Source organism: Barbus barbus (genome assembly GCF_936440315.1).
Source record: "Barbus barbus genome assembly, chromosome: 3".
In the NCBI taxonomy this organism is placed as follows: Eukaryota; Metazoa; Chordata; class Actinopteri; order Cypriniformes; family Cyprinidae; genus Barbus; species Barbus barbus.
In genome coordinates, this window is record NC_136731.1 from 39,327,928 (window position 1) to 39,347,789 (window position 19,862).

General features: G+C 37.8%; 1 protein-coding gene across 1 annotated transcript in view; it reads left to right on the forward strand.

Moving 5' to 3' along the window:
- The first annotated feature begins 3,505 nt into the window (after window positions 1–3,505).
- The window catches only part of tanc2a (tetratricopeptide repeat, ankyrin repeat and coiled-coil containing 2a), a 146,216-nt gene continuing 129,859 nt past the window's right edge, over window positions 3,506–19,862 (forward strand). The window contains exon 1 of the mRNA XM_079379852.1: window positions 3,506–3,579. The gene's annotated coding sequence lies outside the window, so the exon portion shown is untranslated. The remainder of the gene's footprint in view (window positions 3,580–19,862) is intronic.

Consider the following 19,862-nt stretch of genomic DNA (forward strand, 5'->3'; position numbering starts at 1 on the left):
AATATGCAAATGATCAATTATCTACCTAAAAATGCACTAATTTGCATAAAATTCCAAAACAGAAATCTGAACAGTGGATAAAGCCAGATTCAAATTTTATTTCATCATTAATATGCTATGACCGGTTTTAAATTAGATTTTATTTTTTATATTTTCTTCATTTTAATTTTTGTTAAAATAAATTTGTTGTGCGTATTTATCATTTTAATTATTTTTAAGTATATGTAGATTTTTTGAGTTTTATTTATAACTTTTTTTTATCATTATATTACTTAAACTAAACAAAAAGGAGAAATATATAGGTAGGAATAAAACTGTTAAGTTTGGTGTTTGTAAGTGCTACTAAAGTGAATACTTCAGGCGCAAATAGACAAAATACTTAAATTTGTATTTTGGATGTTTTCTTTCCACTATTTTGAAATGTCACGAAAGCAAAGTAGCCAAAATCTCAAAACTGACCAGTACATAAAAAAAACAATGATTTTGCCTGTAGTGTTTTGCCCTAAAACGCTTTGTCCTAAAAGTAAACTCAGGGTCAGATTAATAAATAGACCCCCAGTGAGATTATACTCAAGGGTGGAGGAGGTAGCATGCAACATGCAGCCTTGCGTAAAGGAAATTCCATTTAGATTATTGCACCGGTCTGCTTTTGCCACCCGTGGGACAAAGGAGCTCGAAAATCACAGACCTTTGCGAGTTTAATAAGGAGCTTTGGTTGACTGCAACGTACAATCTCAATGTTGATGAAAAGCACAAATGTGGCGGCACGCCCTGAGTTTGTTTGTTCGTTTAATTGTACGAAGCAGCTCACCGCAGGCCCGGGCAGCTTTGTTGTGGAGCCTGAACATGGGAGATCTCGTTTTGATGTAGCCTTGTGGATTTATTGATAAGCGATTGCTTGTGAAGGCTTATGAAGAGCTGTCTCATTCGTCAAACATGCATCCAGCAGAGCCAGCCATTTGATTGGAGCTCAGTGATCTCATAAAGCCTGATTTCTATAAATGGGAAATGGTTTGTCGGTTACCTAATATCTACCTCTGCAGATGCTGATGGAACAGTTGTCTTCAAGACGTTGGCAGACGGTTTTGGCTGCGCGGATGGGGCCTCCTGGGAGTTTTGAGTTTCATTTGCAAAATCTGGACAGTCTAATCATGGAGGTAATACAGTGTGAAGCAGAGGCTGGTTTCACTTTCTCTGAATCTGCCATAAAAGCATTTTAGCAGCATTTATAGAATGTGTCCGTGTAGAGAAATGATTACACTGTTCTTGGCACACTTTGTCCTCTGATGTCTGGAGATGCTTTTATAGCAACAAGAGGATTTTTCCAGCAGTTTAGATACACATTTCCCACCTATCAGATTCACACTTTTCACTATATACTTGACCTTTGATTCACAATCTATCGGCACAAACGGTGTCGTACTTTAGGGAGAGACTGACTATGGAACTTGAAACTCCCACTATGAGACTCAGTGGAGTAAAGATCATTTCAAAGACTATCTCTATCAGCACGTTAAATTACATTTACATTTTAATTACAATTATAGTGTGCTATAACAACCACAAACACTTATATTATATCCAACGCATTATATCCAATAAAACATTTGAAACTGTGGCACTTTTACCCCAGCTGTCTTAATCAAGAAGTTTAATGCTGTTTTTATGTCCAGATGGCTTGGCTTTTAAGCTACCATTTTCAATTAAACGGTAATTTATTAATGCTTGTGAAGACAGCCATCACTGTTATTGTTGCTCATACTTACGGTTAAGGATTTGAACCAGCTGTAATTCCAAGTATTAAACTTTGGTGAATAATTCACACCGTTTAAGCTATGACAGATGATAAAATGGGTTAAAAAAATAAGACCTAACTGCATTAAAGTAGTCCAAGTCCATGTCACGTCTGAGGTGGTCGAAATGAGGAAATCTGATCAGAAACATTTTGTTTTCTGCATTAATTTTGCTTCCATTTAGTAGCCATTCTAGCGTGTGTAACGTCTCAGAGATTCTGCCAGCAAACCCATCCAGTTGACATATCAATCAGAGCAGTTAGACTTTTACTCAATTAAGTGTTGGCAGTAAGCAACTGGAAATCTAATCTATTTCGCATTAGGCTGTTTCTTTGTTAATGCTTTGTCCAGTGCATCCGACAGGCCTCGTCTCACCGTGCCAGAGCCATCTAAGATGTGTATTCTTCAAAGCGGGGTAGATGTGCGTAATAGGCTTAATTTTCCATCTTTAATCTGAATCACATCAGTGAGAATCAGATTATGATTCTGACAGTTCTTAAAGCATGTGTTATGCTCTTTGTGGGTTATTTTTTTTATTTAGAGCATTACATATTTTCTACATATAAATTAGTGATGAAATACATATGAATTTTCACTTTTGTGAGTTACAGTGATGTTTGAAGGAAAACAGTGTTCCAAGAACTGTAGAAGCTTGGCTTGTTCATATGGGTTCGTTGAGATACAGAATGTCTTAAAAAGGTATAAAATGAAAATTCATAAAATCCATATATGGCCTTATGCCCTCTCAGAGGCAGCATTTTACTGAGAAAAAAAGTGAATTCTTTCTCTAGTGTTTTATCCTTTGATCAAGATAATTACCAGAAAACATGTCCCAAATAAAGATACATATACCTAATCTATAATGCATTAATACCCTTTTCATGCTTAAATGTTAAGTGTCAGATATAAAGTGGAAAACATGAGTAATGACGGATAGTTTGGTATTAGCATCAGAAGGGCCTTGATGCCCATAGGCAAGTTTGAGCATCAGATAAGATCAATGACTAAACATGTCCTCAAAAAAAAAAAAAAAAAAAATATATATATATATTTGGCACATTTGAGGCAGACCCCGCCCCCATCCTAAATATGCCAGAATTAATTTTTCTTAAAGTAGTAAACAAAGAATAACTATTGATTTTAGATGAATGCATACAGTTAACTATTTGAAGAACGCAAATAAACAAAAAACAAATACAGTTTAAGAGAAATGCACAAAAAATCTTGATTTCATTATATTAAAGGGTTAAGCTAGATTTATATCTACATTTCTTCTGATTTATATATTTTAGAGACTTAATAAAGAAAAAAACTGTAGAAAAATACTGTAACACGGTCAGCATTTATCTATATTTAATTATTCTGCATCATCATAGATTTAATCCAAAGCGCAGGCGTGTGGAGAACTGAGGGCAGACGTATTCCCCGCCCCCTCATGAATAATGTTGAATAACCCCGCCCCCAAGCGCAGAAGCTGTAGCAGGGCACCCGTATGCGCACGGCGTCTTCATATGATACCAGAACCGCGTCGCTACAGTTGATAGATACGCTGGTCCTTCCGTCTGCAGCTGCACTTTTGATTCATGGTGATCTTCGGATCACAAATCCTTTACATTTGCTACGTGCTGACCGGTACGCACGAAAACCAGGAGTTACCGTTTAATAGCAAAGGAAAACCGAAGGACGAAGCGTTTACACTTGGTGAAGGTGTTCTTCATCTCCAGCGCTTCCCACTATACGGACACCAGCAGATCCTCATCCACACGACTGCATATCAGCATAACGGGTAGGTCCAATCTCCAAATGACTACATAAGATAACATCCAGCGTGTTGACGTGAAATGGGCGACGGTTACGCGTCGCTTCCGAGCGGAGTTCATCATAGGCTATATGATGAATCAATGAACCGTGCTATTTATTTACAACGTTATGAGCAACGGCGGAGTGCTGGGTATACAGACTTTCAGCTCCAATGTCTCTCCTTTGAAATGCTTGCATGTACCTCCCATAGCCGGAGATACAGTTGGATCTTATTTGGCAACAGTGTTGCGCGTGCAGTGTATGCCACAGACGCATGGCAGGTTTGGTGCTTGCATCATTTAAGTTTATATATATATATATATATATATATATATATATATATATATATATATATATATATATATATATATATATATATATATATATATATGGTTTCCAGTTCTTCTGGTTAATGTTTGTTTAAACACCTTAATATTGCGTAGGGTCCTGGTAAGCCCTGACTTGTTATTATGCAGAAAATGTGATTGTATCTCATTGGACTTTGGGGTGGGAATCCTCCTTATAGCAGTCTTATTGTATGCATTTATTGTGTATGCATGCAGAATCCATGCGGCGAATAGAACAGCACTATTCCTTCTGCATCAGCATTGACTGGGGCACTATGTGGGAATTCTGTTCACTACTGTTTATTGACGTTTTTGGCCTTGCCATCTTTAGATCACTCATTGGCTTTCATGCAGTAGATCACCTGCTTTACTACCACCCTAATGTTAAGGAGTCTTTGCCAGGTGTGGTGCCACACTTTTGAACTTGAGTGCCAAAGAATTTACCTAAACTTATCATTGGCTCATAAGCACATCCTGATGATGGCCCCTTGATTGTGGTTTTTAACGTAATATCCTTATTCCAACAAAGGCTTTTAATTTTATACCTCTCATGAGTGTCATTTATGTCTTCATAGACTGTTATCCCTTCTTCAGAGAGACTGCATTGATGCATAATCCAAAATGATCCCTAAAAATAGGTGTGGTAAGGGCCATACACACCTTCTCAGGCAATCCATCTCATGAACACTGAACAATAAATGTGGAACACACAACTATAATACATTATCCATTCGCCACACTCACTTATTTTATTTTATTATCATTTCTAATTTGCACATACTTTACCTGTACATACATAGTTGTCTACATTACATATTGTGTTTTTGCTGCTTTGTACATTGCCTATTTGGTCATTTGTATATTATTCTTTTATTATCTGTGTCCTGTCCTGTTGCTGTCTTTCTGATGCACTGTGAAGCTTCTGTCACTAAAACAAATTCCTTGTATGTGTAAACATACTTGGCCAATAAAGCTCATTGTGATTCTGAATCTGATTCTGATTAGAAGTGATTAACATGCTTAATATTAATTTCAGTGCGATTGGCTGTCCATAATAGCAGCTGTGGTGAAGTGATTAGGGATTTCCATGCGCCGTCTGGGTTTTGGGGACTTGAGACTTTTCCACAGAAAATCATCTCAGCTGTGTCTCAACACCGGCAACCACATGAGAAATGTCTTCCCTGGTCTGGGGGGCATCAGCTGAGAAAATTACCCAATCGTAATTAAATGCCGCAAATTGATTCACCGGCTGGCCAGTATTGTGTGTGTGTGTGAGTGTGTAAGCGAGCGCAGGATGAATAGGCCCTGGGGTCCTTAACTAAACACCATTCAAGTAGGAGAACTTTTGCTCATGTTTTGGAGAGAAGAGGTATTTGACAGGTATATTTTCTCATACGCCACATTTCAATCGCAAGACAAGTGAAATTCAATTCAAAATTGAGGGAAGCATGAAGGGCCGAGAGGAACTGATAGATTTGACACCGTTTAAATTGGTTTTCCCAAAGTAAATTTTAGACCGTGTTGTTTTGACCTCAGATGACAAATAGTGTTGCCACATTTCAGATCAAATCTTGAGGATTCGTCTTTCATAACTTCCTTTTACGCAACTGAAGAAGAATTCTCTGAAGCTCTAGAAACCTAGCAGTCATTCAAGCATGCTAGAATTTGTTCTGCGCTCTCGACTGCAGTCTTGTTTATGTTGAATGTCTCGTACGGTGATCTATGGGGAAATTTTGGCGTAATCTCATTCTCATAATTTAAAATGAGCATCCTGTGTCATCTGCTGGTTATTCGAGTATCAGACAGGAGGGTCCGTCACCAAGGCAACAAGTCACCACAAAGCCGAGCATGCCAGGTGTTGCTCTTTAACATTTGTCCCTTTGAAGCTTCCGCACCCCTATGGGGACCTTTTATGGGCTCTGTTTTCGGCCTTTTTTGCTGCACTTGGCCAGGCATACATTGTTTCTCTGCTTGTGTAGCCAGGATGCTAGTTGAGTGAGGGTTTGAAAATACCATCTATGAGCTTTTATTGTATATTTGTGAGGACCTATGAAATCCATATACATTTTTTCCAAAATTCTGTGTTTTCTGTTTTAAGTTTTCTGGTTTCCTTTTTAATGGTTTAATAGGTATATTTTAATAATCAAAAAGGATGTCAAATCAATTAAAGGGGAGCTATTATGCAAAAATCACTTTTATAAGGTGTTTGAACACAGTTGTGTGGCTGCAGTGTGTGAAAACAACCAGCCTATAATGGTAAAAATCCACCCACTCATATTTTAATGAAATCAATAAATCATAAACAGTCTCTCAGAATGAGTTTTTTCAGATTCTCCCTCTGTTCACATCACCGATGAGAAAAAGTCCTGCCCATTTGTGACGCTCTCTGCCTTATTAGCATAAACACAGCCCTCAGTGAGAAGCTGCGGTCCACCATTACTGGAGATATATGTCAGCACCAAAGAAGCTTTACAAGTGTTGTGTTTTTGGATGCACTAATGAACATAGGAGTCGCCATAATCTCCCCCCCATCAGAGCTGAGGACACTGTGGTTAAATTTCGTTTTCAAAGGAAATAACCCAGAAAAAAATCAGTAACGTCCCCTAAATGTTTAGGAATCAATACCAATATCACACGTTTGTTTTCAAAATGGCCTTTCTGAAAGCGCTTCTTATTCTCACTGGTGCTGCCCATGAATGATCGTGAATAGGAAAGTGGTAGTTAAAAGTTGCATATGAAAGCAATGCGAGTCGATCGCTTGAGTTTGTTGAGCTCATAATCAGAAGTGGGACTTATAAAGTTTGTGATAGCATGAGACCAGCTATGTTGTTATTTTTATCCTATCTGTGTAATTCATAAACACGAATTTATTATGCACAGTATAATCAGATGACTGACTTTGAATCCGAGTACATTTTCTGTAAAGATAACAGGATTGTACTAATAGGGGAATGTTTATTTGCAAAGACTAGCACTGCTATTGCAGACCTGGAGTTCTTGAAGCTCCGCCCTCTTCTCCGGGAGCAAAAGCACGGGAGCCCTTTTTTCCACCCTAAAAGTGGCAACATTAACAAGCTATACAAATTTATCTGTGTGGTATATTGTGCTAAAACTTCACATATGCTCTGGGGACATCAGAGACTTATTTTACATCTTGTAAAAAGGGGCATAATAGGTCCACTTTAAATTCATAGTACTTTAACAATTTGATATTTTTTTAAAAAATACTAGTATGCTATGAAATGTCTTATTTTTTCAGAAATTCTAAATTCGTTGTTTTAATACAAATCTATCTAAAATAACTATCAGACACAATGGTGATCAAATGAATGCATAAAACATTAACAGCTTAATTAATCTTCTGAAATATCAAATTAAGTTATTTCAATTTTGACAAAAAAGGGGTCTAAGGTTTGCTTTTTAAAAAACACAGATGAAAAAATCTAATATTCCTTAAAAACACCATTGTTGTTTGAGAAGCGCATTATAATGTACAATATTAATGTATTGTTGTCATAATTTCTTCAAGTTAAAACAAACCTTTATTTTGCTGGGTTGTAGCGAAGACCTTTGAGTGTTTCAGATTAGTTTTATCAAATAAAATAGTGACACGCAGAACATGTAGACTTTTTGTGGTTTAATGTTCATACACTCAAAAAAAACAAATGCTGGGTTAAATACAACCGAGTGCTGGGTAAAATATGGGCGAACCCAGCGATTGGGTTGTTTAGACCCAGTGGTTGGGTTAAACATTTAACCCAACTGTTGGTTGAAAACAACCCAGCATTTGTTCTGTCCAATATTTACCCAGCACTGGGTTGTATTTAACCCAGCAATTTTACAGTTTAGTCTGTGGTCCATATTAAAATTTGAATTTGAAGTGTACAGCCCTGCTTTTTATTCATTTTATGACTGGAATTTACAGTTCTATCTTCATTTTCCACATTTTAGAAATCAAAGGGCCCTATATTTGTGTGTATGTGGGCTAATACACAATATGTCTGTGGAGCCTGTGGTGAATAGATGGAGTTTGGACCCTCAATTTGTGCTCTCTAGACCAGGGTCACCTTAATTATGCGAGAAGCAGCAGATGTAGGGCAGCTTAGTGTGGTGTGCAGCTGTAGAAACCCATGGTGATTTAAACACGTTGAAATGTCTTGCCTCATCTACTGCCGTTAATTTTTACTTTCAAGTATCATGTTTTGCCTTATATGTCTTACTCCACTCACTCAGCCAGGCATTAGGCTATTTTTAAAATTCCCTACTTGGTTTTGGGGGTTTAATCATCAAAATGACTTTTTGATGCCTGAAAGATTCAGTCATCACCCTTATCAAGATCCTCAATGATATCTATCTTAGCCAGTCAGAAACAATGCTGAAAATAGAATGGTTTGGTACCAGACACGTCTTTTCCTGTTGACTGTGTTTCATATGCTCTGTTGTTCGGAAAAACTAGACTCGCTCCCAAACCCAGTTATTGTAGGTATTTATGTTGGTTCCTTGTGATGTAGATGGTACTTCTGCTCTGCCTTTCATCAACATCACATTGGGGTTTGGGGATCAGATTCTGCAGTGCAGGTGGGTTTCGTCTTATCACCACCCGGATCCTGAAGAATCCTGAACTCCCGGGGTGCTTGAGGTCTGTCTTCAGACTCTTATTTTATCATTTCTCTCATACATTCCTGTGGGTATGATTTAATTAACCTATTTGTCAGTTGCACTCCGCTCTCTCTGATTTCAGCGATGAAGCTGCGAAGTGACTGAGGAAGTCTGGGTCATCAAACGTCAGGGCCAGCCTGCGGATACTGTTTGTTTTGGCTCATTGCCGTGCCATTGTCCTCTGTCAGTTTATCCCAGCGTTCAGGCCAGCCGTTGGTTAGTTTGTTCCATAGAGACCAGGCAAACGGGAGATTTCATTAAGAAAACATCTAGATTATTTTGTTCCTAGATCTTACCCAGGACACTTCCTGAGGAGGTGTGTTTTTGTTAGTCAGATATATAAAAACTCTTGCTGTTTGTGTACAGCAGTGCTTGACAAAGCTCAACTCATTGACATTCCCAAGGCTTTGTTTTTTTTTTTGGTTTGGCTGTTGTTTAGTTGTATTATAGTGCTAGATAATTATTTTTTGTTGTTTTGTGCAATATTGCAACAGAAGCGAGCTTTCATTGTCGCTATGATTCAAGGAATATGGTGTTAGATTAACCTAATGTCTGCCTGATGATTTAATTGGATTCAGGCTAATTGTCATTAATGATATGACTTTTAATGGAAAAAAATCATCTGAAAAATGTGGATGTTTACTATTGAGGTTCGTGTTGTTTTCTTTTGAAAATGCTTTTTTTCATACAATAAAAGTCATTGTGGTCCAACATTGTTAAAAATACCTTCTTTTGTCAGACACAAAGCTGCTTGGAATATAGTGCAAAAGTCACGTGGGCCATTTCATACTTTATTTTGGAGCTTGACAGCCCATTATCACTGTGTCAATATATTCAAAGAGTGCTCAGATATTCCTCACAAATTCACATTTTGTTTGTAAAAAAGAAAGTCATACAGGTTTAGACCAACTTAAAGGTGAGAAAATAAGGAATAATGGGTGAATTATTTCTTTAAACAATTGTGCATTGTTGAGTGAAGGCGACCAGGCCACTTGTTCACAAGGAAACGAGTGTGAGCACCTTCAACTGAAGCCACATCATTTGCCTGGTATATTTGCCTAACGAGTCTGGTTTGTAGACCTTTTATAAATTCAACAACTTGTTTAACTTACCTTGTTTGCTCATGTACAGCATCCAGCAGTTCCCACACTTTCTCACTGTTGAATGGAAAGTTTCTTTTCCATAGCATTTGGTTCCCTTCTTGAGGGCACTTCACCATAAACACACTTTAAGTCCTCTTATTGGCCTAGTGTCTGACAAAACCAGTTTGTCCCTTTAAATCCAGTTAATCCAGATGACGTTTTACACCACAGACACTAGTCAGTTACCTACAAGTAATTGTTTACTTGGTTAGCGTGAGCTGTTTGCTTTGAGAAGCACCTCTTGAGTGGATAGACTGCTGACACAAGCATACACAAGCATGTGACTTGGAATACCCTAACTACTAATTCTAAACCTGTTGAACAGGCTTTTTATTACTTTTTATTGTCAGATATGGTAGATTAAGAAAACAATTCTTGATAAACGAGGAGACCATAGACATTATATAGACCTTGTAATATATTTCATTTAGCATCTGTGACAGGAAACAAGCTTTCTTCAATAATGTTGAAGACATAGCTGTGCCTTTGTAAGGTGGAAGCGTGCTGTACTGTCACCTCCAGTGGAGAGGGTGACTGGAGCCCTCTGATTTGATATGATGGCTCCTTGACTCAGTTTCTTCTCCTTGACTTGCACACACGGTCTCCTACTCGATGTGGTGTTAAGTTGAATGCGTCTCTGCAAGCTTCTAGCGTGTTATGCCAGTGGCGTGTGTTGCAACGGCTGCAGGTTAACTGCTGGATCCATCTCTAATCTGACAGGCTTTCTCTGGGTGAAACCAACCACCCAAAGAAGCTTTGTTCAGTGTGAAGTCTATTATGTCTTACAGTCGGAGCTCCAGCTGCTAGAATGAAAGCTTGACTTAATCCTAGTGTATATATATATGATGTAACTGCTAAATTTATTTAGATATTTATTTATTGCTAGCAGATGGCCTGTGATTTCAAATATCTGTTAGTCACATGCATATTATCTCACATTTGCTCATTCTGCTGATGTCGTGCCTCTATATTTGCTGACTCGCATGATTCAGGCTGTTGGTCAAACAAAGTCTGACGTTTAAGTGATGATGAAAAAATCATTGCCGCCGGTTCAGGGTTCTATTGTTCTTTGTTTTGCCCAGTGCTCCACAATCAGCCATTGAAACCCCAAGTTAAGCAAGCAGAGCAGAAAGGAGAAGTGGAGGCTTTTCAAACATGTGTGCTGTAAATCTGCGCTGCTCTGTTGTGTCAGACAGTCTGAGTCATTGTTGTGGCAGATGTCTGTCCAGGCACCTTTGACCCCTTTGCTTGAGGCCACAGTAACCGCCCTGTCTAGGAGGCCTGGAGAGAGCCTGTTAAACAACAGGCTCTGTTTTGCATTTGAAAGTGTTGACAAGTTTCAGTTAAGATGCAGATGTTGTCACTCTTTTTGTCTTTGCTTTTCTGGCTTCCGAATTTTAACATCGTTCACAAAACTATTCTCAAACTATGAAAATGTGTGAAACCTGTCTGTGTGTTTGCGTACATTTCTGTAACTAGTGGAAAGTCAGGGTGTTCTTTTAATATGCAGCTCATTAATTCAAGTTTTTTTCCATATTCATTAGTGCTAATATACCATCACCACATGGACCAGCTGGTGACAGCCATGAATGAGAATGTGTGTGAGTGTCTGTGTGTGTGCGCAAACACTCGCAGAACGTTTGGCTGTTTTATTCCAAACCTTAATTTGATTCTACGCCCCTCTCCCCGCCCACTCTGGGCTCTTTTCACAGTAGTTTCATCTGAATTGGCGTTCTGTTAGAGTATGTAGTGCACTGGACAAAAAATTGCTTCTTAATATTTAATAAAGGGTGTTTTCTAAGTACAAGCAAGTATGCTACCAATTTAAAATAATTCAAATTTTCTATTTGAATACATTTTTTAATGTAATTTATTCCTGTGAATTTTCAGCATCATTGCTCCAGTCTTCAGTGTCACATGATCCTTCAAAAATCATTCTAATCTTATCGTCAATATTAAAAACAGGTGTGCTGCTTAGTAGCTTTGGGGAAACTAATACAAAACTCTAAGAACGTTTATATATATATATATATATATATATATATATATGTATGTGTGTGTGTGTGTGTGTGTGTGTGTGTGTGTATATGTATAAGCATTTATTTTGAAATAGAAATCCTTTGTAACATTATAAATATTTTTACTGTCACTGTTGATCAGTTGAATGCATCCTTACTTAATAAAAGTATTAATTAAAATGATTGACCCCAACATTTTTTTTTCCCCCGGTAGTACTGTAATGCAGATTACTACATCCACCATGTTGACATTATCATGTGACCTACAATGTCAGTCATGTTGCCATTTCTGAATAATTTGACTTCTAGTAAAGTATCCACTGATTGTGCAGTTAAGAATCTTAGTGGAAGCAGGTGTTTGCCTATTGTTTATGAACAATTTAAGGATATTTTGGCATTCTACTTATTGACTTTCTGCTTTACATTCTGTATAGTAGGGAAGTTGACACATTCGTTTGTTAGTTCAAAAAGAACCCTTGAAATGGCACAAACAACTATATTTACATTCATAATATGACATTTAAAAAGAGGATATTTGAGAAACCTCCAGTGACATTAGCAGAAAAGAAATGTTGTGTCAAAGTGAGTTGTTATATTTTGATGAAGGATTGCTTTTTCTTTGAATAATATACGCTGATGCATCTTTCACACTAACAGCAGGAGTGTGATGTTTTAAACTATTTTATTTCAGGTTCACTTTTACAGTTTGGTCACGTTAGCGAAATCTCAGTGAAATTTAACAAGCAAAAATAGGTTCATTGTCTATTGTCAATTAGCAACCAAGCAAATTCCTGATCACGTGGATTCCTATTGAAATGACTGGATCTTGTCCATGAAAATTCAACGGTAAAATGGTAAATGTGTTCACTGCTTAAGACAAAAAAGACCATTGCTTAAAGGGGTCATCGGTTGATATGATTCTTTAGGGTTTTAATTAAAAGGCTTTAACATACTTTGGTTAAAATTGCTCAATGGTAGTGTAAAAAACACCTTTTTTACCCTGTCAAAATCAGCTCTGTTTTCATCAAGCCATTTTTTTGTCTATGTTGCTTTAAATGCTAATGAGCTCTGCTGACCCTGCCCCTCTCTTCCGTGGGATGACGAGCAGTACTGTTTACTTCAGTCGTGAAACTGGCTAACTAGCAGATTATTAGGAAAGGCGATTTGCAAAGATTCATAAAAAAAAAACCTTATACTCACTTCTTCTGTAAATGAAACTAGATCACGATTGGTTTACGCGAACATAGACGCATTTAGGCAGATCGGGGATCGGCGCATTCACTTCAAAGTGAAAGTAACGTTAATCCTCTGTGTCTTCAGCGGCTCAGATGTCAGGAGTAAATGATGACTAGTATATTCATTATTACATCCAACAACAAAACGCCTCAATCGATTAATCTGAGACATCTTGTCTTCCCCTGCACCAGAGGTGGACAGCTCTCAGCTCACTCAGGGCGGGTAAGGTAAAATGGTCTTGTCAATCAACTATCATAGGAGGGGCCTGTGCAGAACTATGTCATTCTGACAGGAACCCCAGAACAGCCTGATTTGAGAGAGGGGATTTTAAAATAGGGATTTAAAAAAATAAAAAAACACTGGGTGGATTTTTATAATTATAGGATGGATATGTACACACACTTTCAACAGACATTTATCTTCAAACAACTTGAAAGTGATTTTTGCATCCGATGACCCCTTTAATGAAACCAAGAAATCAGAATTGTAATGTTTTTTTGTAGTGATAATAACCTTTATGCATGACCTTCACACTCTTCCAGAAGGCAGTGTCACGACTGCTATTGTTCTCTGAATTCGATGCTTTCCGAAATAAGACACCTTTGACCTCTGCTGTGACTGTCTGTTCCTTCTGAGAAAATGCCCATATAGAAACAAGAACCCTTTAGGTGGAAGGAACAAACAGGAAGGCTGCAGCGACTTCTGTTCGGCACAAAAGAAGTGGATTCTTTCTTTATTAAAGAGCCAAGAGTGTGAGAATATCGCTCTACCGTACAACATCTGTTTCCTCTGGAGATAATCTCAGGCTTACATGATCCTCAGACGGACAGCTGTTTGACTGAGAGAGTGCAGAAAAAACTGATTTACCGCTTTCTTCTAGAAGTCTCCTTAGGGAAGCGTCCAGGCGAGGTGCTCTGTCATCTGTAAAACAATGCTAGGTACACTAACAGAGCCGTCAGTGTTGTGCTGTGTTGGATAACTCTGGCTTTGCAAGTCTGTTTTCACCTCCGTGCTATGGATTATCAACACTATGAAGCTATGCTGGAGATGTTAGCGAGTATGACTCAGATGTAATACCATGTGTACAGTAACACCTGAGGCCTGGATTTAAGTTTTCGCATCAAGCAGTTTGATGGATAATATGGGACTCAAATGTGATGCCTTGAGCTAAGCAAGTGATTTGCACAAGTAGGACACATTCCTGGATCAACATCCTTTCTTGGACCTCAAACAACATTCCTGTCAAAAATTATAATATAATAATGTTTTAATTTAGATTTATTATGTTGGTATATATGTATATTTTATCTTTTTTATTGTTTGGGCTTACATAACCCTACTTGTTTTTCCATGACTTTTATTTTGCTTAGGTAACACTTGTATGCAATTATTAGGGAATGGGAGCCATTGAACACTAAGCTATCCCTAAAAACAAATGAAAATTATTGGTTGATTTAAAGATGTTGTGTAATCATAAGCCTAAACCTGCCAATAACATCAGAGGGCACTGATTGGCGGATTTATATATTATTACAGGTTTTATGATTATTTTTATAATTTTAGTTTAGCTTTTAGTCATTTTGCTGTTTTTGTAATTTATTAGTTGTTATTAGTTTTAATACATTAATTATTTTAATAGTTTAAATATTACAATGTTTTATTTTTAGTGCAGTTTTAGTTCTTATTTTCTATTTGAGTTTTTATGCTTCAACTTTTTTCAGTTAGTTGGCAACATCTCTTTTTTTTGTTTGTTTTTCATATAATATTTATATTTTATCTGATTTTAGCTTTGTTGCAATGAATGAAAATGTTTTTAATAGTTTTAGTGGTAGTTAACGATAATAACCCTGATAAGAATGTTATGCAAAACACATTGATTCATGAACATGTCCAACATGTAAATCATATTAAGGCTGGTCCTGGATGAGCATTGGCAGTATAATTAGCAAACCACAAGCTTGTGTCCTGAGAAGCCTCGGACATGTTAGGTGAATCTGATTCATGCAAATAGTGGAAGTACTTTTTATATAATCTTTCACTTCCTTCAGTTTTTTTATGGTGTTTGTCTGATGATACCCTAACGGTGAACAACAACAAACCTCTTTCTCAAGTGTACGATCTCTTTGTGTATCTATTGCGCAGTTTTTCTGGTTCCTGTTTTAAATGGTGCTTTAGAGATTTATCAACTCTAACTGTTGTTTGTTATTCGTAGCCATAAATGTTCAGGTCAGGCTAGGATGTGCGCGTTTGCCTGCTCGCAGCCAGCAATAAAGATATAGTATATGAGTGGGCGTGTCCTCCATTCTGCTCATGTTTAATTCTTCAGTTAGCCTGTGACCCCGCCCCTTCCTGCAGTGCTGGAGCAGCATGTGCTGTTTATTAGGCCGCTGAATGAAGAACCAGCCCCAGCGTGTCCTCATTCTGTCTCCTTCATTGGAAGAGCGACCAATCAGCCTCCTCGGCTTCAAATCCACAGATTTGCACGAGCGCTCTTTGATATGACATTGCTTAGATGGCTAGCATACTTCTCTCCTCACGGTTTTTGTGAATTCATGCAGGTGAGGCAGCAGAGAGAGTGAAAGTGGAGGGATGGATGGATAGATAGATAACACCCTGTGCTTCACTGGAGTCTTGGACTCCCTCGGAGGAGCCGGTGGATTCCAGCACTACCCTGGATTATTAATGAGTGTCTAGCTGAGAGAGAAACCCCAACCCCAAGAGCGCACACATACTGAGAAAAAGGAGGGAGTGGCAAGCGCAGGAAATGAGATAAAGAGAAGGAATCGCAATGAGAATGAGATAAATGGAGCGATTTAATGCGCTACAAGGGCGAGGAAAGAAAGTAAAATACAATGCATTGTGAACATGTACAAGCGTTTAGCATGCGCTGGCTGGTCCACAACACCCAGCAGGCAGGTGAGATGGCAGCCAGTATGGAAATCAGCTTGTGATAAAACATTCTGTGTTTGTGTGTGTTTTAGGGTGTGTCGTTGTGCCGGGAGGGGGGCGGCGGAGGAGAATAAAATGTGGCTGCGCAGTTGAATGTTGTTTACACTAGCTTCAATAAATGGTTCTGACTGCCTTTGTTAGCATGCACAAAGGAAACACAGCTACCTCATGGATGGAGCTGAAACATTTATGAGTTCTCTCTCCGTTTCCTATCATCTTCACTCATAATGTCACGCCATGTTTAGATTCTCGTCATGGGTAAACACTCTCGAATTCGATCCTCTAGTCGATTTCTGTCAGGCACAATCCATCTGTGGATCACAACCTGCAAGGGCTGTGAGACATAAACCTTGTTACTTAAGTCAAAAATCAGCTTTTTTAACATCTAAGAACTGTTTTTAACTTGACGCTGCATCTGAAAAATGCAATGCTTGTTGCAATATGTTCAAAAAGCAGTGTAAGATGTGGTGCAAAGATTCCGATTTTTTTTCTAGTTAAGATATCTTAGCGTCTTTCAAAGAAGATAAATTTGCTAAATGTCTTAAAGGGGTAGTTCACCTATAAATGGAAATTCAAAGATAGACACGGAAGAGAAGAAATTGTTGAATAAAGTTGTTGTTTTTGTTTTCTTTGCGCACAAAAATTATTCTCATAGCTACATAAAATTACGGGTGAAGCACTGATGTCACATGGACTATTTTAACGATGTCCTTACTACCTTTCTGGGCCTTGAACATTGCAGTTGCATTGCTGTCTATGCAGGGTCAGAAAGATGAACGAAAACCTCTGTAGTCCCAATTAGATATTTGTTAGTGACCATTAAAGCTTAAAAATCATAAGTGGGTATTACTGGTGTATTTTATGTCATGGCATAAAATGTGAACATATCTTGAGCTTGCTTGTATTAACCACATGCATTAATTTAACCAAAATCCATTAAAAAATAAAAAAACACTGACTTTGAGATGATGGAACCCGAAGTTCAAAAATTTTAACTTCCGGGCTGTAGTATTCATTCCAGCTGTTCTCTGTTTATTTTCTTCATGCATGCAGTGAAACTATTATTATACGTCTCTATTCAGGTATGCAACACTCACTTTTCACAATCTTATCAGCAACTGATGGATAAAATCAAGTCCATGCTGTATTACTCTTGCTCAATAGCTGTTTCACCCAAAAGCATGCCACAATATGCTAGTAAAGTGGGTCGGAACTTCTCTTCCTTACATAAAGGAAAAATATCTAGAAAAATGAGTTGTTGGTATAGAGGATTATCACTGCAAGGATCATCCCTGAAGAAGTGTGGAGAAACTGACACAAAGGACATAAACCAGAAGAGCCTGACCTGTGGAAACGAATGTAGGACTGAACCCTTCTTGGCAGCTTCAAACCAGATGTACATAAACCACTCTGATGAATCAGCTTGATGTTTGGGGTCTTTCAGAGAGTAACAGCTGAGAGCTATTTTATCAGCATTTCTTTAAAGTACCTCATTGTTAGTCATCAGTTAGACGGTCGCCATTGTCTCACTTGCGTTAGCTAGAAAGGGCCAATAAACTTTTGAATCTTAAACATCTTTGTCAGGCAAGGGATCTTGCGTGTTACGTCCCCCTAGTTGTTTGCAAGGCAGTTTTACTGAATATTTCTTCCAGAGCTATACCTCACTCGCTGGCACATCATAAATTGCTTGCGTTATCGTCTCCGTGTTTTCTGGTTGGCTAGTTTCATATGATCTAGTTTCTCTGTAATGTTTGGCCACAATTTCAGTCGTTGCTACAAACTTGAGTTTGAAACAAGCTATTGTTTTATGAAGGTCTATTATTTTATACACTTTGCACACTTGTCTGTCTGTTTAATGTCAACATGAAATGACATTTGAAACCAATTTTACTTCTGCAATGAGTCAGATTTCTTAGTTAAACAGGATAAATAGGAACGTGTATTAGGGAAATAAAAAGGTGACTTTCCCACTGCCTAATAAAACTACGTTAATCCTCTAGGCCAGGGGTTTTCAAGCTGGGATCTGCAAGAGGGTTCTTGAGGGTTTGTGGAAAATTGGAAGAAAAACATCTTTTCAAAATGTGTTTTGTTAAAGTGAACTGTAACTGGAGCAATCAAGAAACCTGTTCAATCATGTAACCTTTAAAGTTTCTATCTATGTCCCATGCAGCTTTTATCTTTTATTCATTCTCTTTTTGTTCTTCTCTGCTCCTCCTATCTGCTTAGCTGTTCCTGACAGTGACGGTTCTCCCGCAAGGTAGTCACACCGGTTTAACAGCGGGGACAGGTGGCATGAATGGATTCACACGTTCCAATGAGTTTCTTAGCCCAGGAAGATTAAGAGAAGGAGATGGCAATGCAATGAAACGTTACAATTTCCTCATCTTGCAGTTACGTTACAGAGCATCACTTTAGCTCCACCTTTGAGACATACTGTCTCCAGATAAATCAATGAATTTGCATATTTTCTCAGGCGCTGTGCCAAATTACTGAGGTAAAGTGGACGCATAGATTGTCAGAAAATAGTTTATTGCAGTGGATCCCAACCTTGTTTTCATGGAGTGAGTTTGAGTTCAAAACAATCAAAAACAATAATATCTACAACAGTACATTTAGATCATGACAACCAGAGTTAAAAACCACACATATAGCACCTCAGTACCATGGTAAATAGGTATTTGAATTAAAAGTCCAAATACATTTAGTATAAATGGACAAATGCTATATCTTACAAAAATGCTGTAATTATATCGCATTTTCCTTTGAATATCCCACATTTCTGCCACAATACCATACTGCTGTTAGTGTTACTACAGTAAATCCATGGTAAATGATGACTATTTGTAGATTGAAAAGCCTTCTGACTGTATCGTTATGCACAGTGTTTGTCAGCGCTATTTCGTCTGGCTTTAAATTTGTTTAAAGCTTGTGCAGCGCTGCCGTTTGAACTTTGATCTGAGTGGATAAACGGTCTGTGTGACGAGCTTCAAATGACTAGTGCTGTTTTGTTCTGAAACACTACACTGTAAAAAGTTTGCTGTAAATTTTACAGTAACTTACTGGCAGCTCAAACAGAGGCAAGTCTCTGTAACTTTAAACTTGGCTGAAGAATTGTGTGAACACACATTAACTGAGCACTTACAGCACTAATATGCAGTGACAAAACACACTTTAATGTCTTGTACGGCAGAACACAAGTTGTAAGATGGTTTTTCAGAGTTTGTTGTCACCTGTTGGATTAACTGGAATGTGTTCTTCATAGATTTAGGGTAGTTGAGATGCAGTGTGTAAGTCCATACAGAATGCACATAGCTTTTGACAAGTCTTCAATATTGTCCATCACAAAATCTCCTTCAGTGATGAACTTCAATGAGGCTGGATTGAGACGGAGAGAAGATGAGAGCACATCACCTCATCATGCGCAATGAGGATGATTCCAATGTCATCAGAGACCTAACAACATGAGAGCACAATCATAAAATTTCGCATTATATAACCATAAATAATGTTAAGCAATTTGTTACAAATGCTGGGGTTGATTAAAGGAAAAGTCCACCCAAACATTAAAATTCACAATGATTATTTAAATTTTGGTAACATGGACTTTTTTTTGAATGGAGGGACAGAAACCTATGATGTTCCATTAAAAATAGTTCACGCAAAAATTTTAATCTGCTGTTAATTTACACACCCTCAGGCCTTCCAAGGTTTTTCCTTCAGTAGAATAATAGTAGAATAGTTCAATAGACTTTTAGCTGTAACTCCTGGTCCTTGGTAATTCATTTAATGCAAGTCAATGGCTACCATCATTTGGAGCCAAAAAATAAATAAATAAAAACATGTGCACGTTTTTTAATTATCAGAAATGACTATTTCCATTGATTGCTTTACATCAATTACCAAGGACCACAGTTTCAG